Below are 3,703 nucleotides of genomic sequence, written 5' to 3' on the forward strand. Positions count from 1 at the left end.
CCCCCACCCCACAACAGTCCCCGAAGTGTGATGTTCCCCTTCCTGTGTCCATGTGTTCTCATTGTTCAATTCCCAACTATGAGTGAGAATATGCGGTGTTTTGTTTCTTGTTCTTGTGATAGTTTACTGAGAATGATGATTTCCAATTTCATCCATGTCCCTACAAAGGACATGAACTCATCATTTTTTATGGCTGCATAGTATTCCATGGTGTATATGTGCCACATTTTCTTAATCCAGTCTATCATTGTTGGACATTTGGGTTGGTTCCAAGTCTTTGCTATTGTGAATAATGCCGCAATAAACATACGTGTGCATGTGTCTTTATAGCAGCATGATTTATCGTCCTTTGGGTATATACCCAGTAATGGGATGGCTGAGTTGAATGGGATTTCTAGTTCTAGATCCCTAAGGAATTGCCACCCTGACTTCCACAAGGGTTGAACTAGTTTACAGTCCCACCAACAGTGTAAAAGTGTTCCTATTTCTCCACATCCTCTCCAGCATCTGTTGTTTCCTGACTTTTTAATGATTGCCATTCTAACTGTGAACCTTTCTTTTGATTGAGGAGCTTTGAAACACTCTTTTGTAGAATCTGCAAGTGGACATTTGGAGCGCTTTGAGGCCTATGGTGGAAAAGGAAATATCTTCACATAAAAACTAGACAGAAGCATTCTAACAAAGTTCTTTGTGATGTGTGCATTTGTCTCAGAGTTGAACCTTACTTTTCGTTGAGCAGTTTTGAAACACTGTTTTATTAGAATCTGCAAGTGTAGATTTTGAGCACTTTGAGACCTATAGTGGAAAAGGAAATATCTTCACATAAAAACTACCCAGAAGCATTCTCACAAACTTCTTTGTGATGTGTGCATTCATCTCACAGAGTTGAACCTCTCTTGTGGTTGATCAGCTTTGAAACACTCGTTTTGTAGAATCTGCAATTGGACATTTGGAGCGCTTTGGGGCCTATGGTGGATAACGAAATATCTTCATATAGTAACTAGATAGAAGCATTCTGAGAAATTTCTCTGTGATGTGTGCATTCATATCACAGAGTTGAAACTTTGTTTTGATTGAGCAACACTGAAACACTCTTTTTGTAGTATCTGCAAGAGGTGCAAGAGGATATTTGGAGCTCTTTGAGGCCTATGGTGGAAAAGTAAATATCTTCCCAAACAATTTAGACAGAAGCAGTCTGAGAAAGTTCTTTGAGACATGTGCATTCATCTACAGAGTTAAACCTTTCTTTTGACTAAGAGTTTTGAAACTCTCTTTTTGTAGAATCTGCAATTGGACATTTGGAGCACTTTGAGGCCAATGGTGGAAAAGGAAATATCTTCACATAATAACTAGACAGAAGCATTCTGAGAAAATTCTATGTGATGTGTGCATTCATCTCACATTGTTGAACATTTCTTTTGATTCAGCAGTTTTGAAACACTCTTTTTGTACAATCTGCAAGCGTAAATTTGGAGTGCTTTGAGGCCTCTGGTGGAGAAGTAAATGTCTTCACATAAAAACGAGACCAAAGAATTCTGAGAAACTTCTTTGTGATGGGTGCCTTCATCTCACAGAGTTGAATATTTCTTTTGATTGAGCAGCTTTGAAACACTCTTTTTGTAGAATTTGCAAGAGGATATTTGGACAGCTTTGTGGCCTATGGTGGAAAAGTCAATATCTTCACATAGAAATTAGACAAAAACATTCTGACAAACTTTCTTATGTGAAAATATTTCTTTTTTCCACAATAGAGCTTAAAGGGCTCCAATTATCCACTTGCAGATTCTACAAAAAGAGTGTTTCCAAACTGCTAAATCAAAAAAAAAGATTCAACTCGGTGAGATGAATGCACCCATCACAAAGAAGTTTCTCAGAATTCTTTTGTCTCGTTTTTATGTGAAGACATTTCCTTCTCCACCATAGGCCTCAAAGCACTCCAGATTTATGCTTGGAGGTTGTATAAAAAGAGTGTTTCAAAACTGCTCAATCAAAAGAAATGTTCAACAATGTGAGATGAATGCACTCACCACATAGAATTTTCTCAGAATGCTTCTGTCTAGTTATTATGTGAAGATATTTCCTTTTTCACCATTGGCCTCAAAGTGCTCCAAATGTACACTTGCACATTCTATAAAAACAGTGTTTCAAAACTGCTCAATGAAAAGAAAGGTTCAAATCTGTTAGATGACTGCACACATTAAAAAGAAGTTTTTCAGAATGTTTCTGTATAGTTTTTAAGTGAAGATATTTCCCTTTCCACCTTAGCCCTCAAAGCTCTATAAATGTCCCCTTGCAGAATATGCAAAAACAGTGTTTCAAAGCTGCTAAATGAAAAAAAAGTTCAACTCCGTGAGATGAATGCACATATAAAGAAATTTCTCAGAATACTTCTGTCTAGTTATTATGTGAAGATATTTCGTTTTCCACCATAGGCCTCAAAGCGTTCCAAATCTCCGCTTGGAGGTTCTACAAAAAGAGTGTTTCAAAACTGCTCAATCGAAAATGAGGTTCAAGTCTGTGAGATGAATGTACACATCAGAAAGAAGTTTGTCAGAATGCTCCTCTCCAGTTGTTATGTGAAGATATTTCCTTTTACACCATAGGCCTCAAATCTCTCGAAATGTCTGCTTGGAGATTCCACAAAATAGTGTTTCAAAACTGCTCAATCAAAAGAAAGATTCAACTCTGTGAGATGAATGCACACATCACAAAGAGTTTGTCAGAATGCTTCTGTCTAGTACATATTTGAAGATATTTCCCTTTCCAACATAGGCCTCAAAGCACTCCAAATGTCCTCTTGCAGATAGTACATAGAGGGTATTTCAGAACTGCCTAATCAAAATTAAGATTCAACTCTGTGAGATGAATGTACATAACAAAAAGAAGTTTTTCAAAATACTTCTGTCCAGTTTTTATGTGAAGATATTTCCTTTTCAACATAGGCCTCAAAGCGCTCCAAAAGTACACTTGCAGATTCCACAAAAAGAGCGTTTCCAAACTGCTGAATTGAAGGTAAGGTTCAACTCTGTGAGATGAATGCACGCTTCACAAAGAAGTTTTTCGGAATGCTTCTGTCTAGTAATTCTGTGAAGATATTGCCTTTTCCACCATAGGCCGCAAAGCGCTCCAAATTTCCAATTGCAGATTCTACAAAACGAGTGTTTCAAAACTGCTCAATGAAAAGTAAGGTTCATCTCTGTGAGATGAATGCACACGTCACAAAGAAGTTTGTCAGAATGCTTCTGTCTAGTTTTTATGTGAAGATATTTCCTTTTCCATCATAGACCTCAAAGTGCACCAAATGTACACTTGCAGATATATCAAAAAGAATGTTTCAAAACTGCTCAATGAAAAGAAAGGTTCAACTGTTTGAGATGAACGCACACGTCACAAAGAAGTTTGTCAGAATGTTTCTGTATGGTTTTTATGTGAAGATATTTCCTTTTCCACCATAGGCCACAAAGCACTCCAAATGTCCACTTGAAGATTCTACAAAAAGAGTGTTTCAAAGCTGCTCAACCAAAAGAAAGTTTCAACTCTGTGAGATGAATGCACACATCACAAAGAATTTTCACAGAATGCTTCTGTCTAGTTTTTATGTGAAGATATTTCCTTTTCCACCATAGGCCTCAAAGTGCTCCAAATGTCCACTTTCAGATTCTACAAACAGAGTGTTTCAAAACTGCTCAATCAAAAGAAATGT

The sequence above is a fragment of the Pongo abelii genome, chromosome Y, assembly GCF_028885655.2.
Source record: "Pongo abelii isolate AG06213 chromosome Y, NHGRI_mPonAbe1-v2.0_pri, whole genome shotgun sequence".
NCBI classification, from domain to species: Eukaryota; Metazoa; Chordata; class Mammalia; order Primates; family Hominidae; genus Pongo; species Pongo abelii.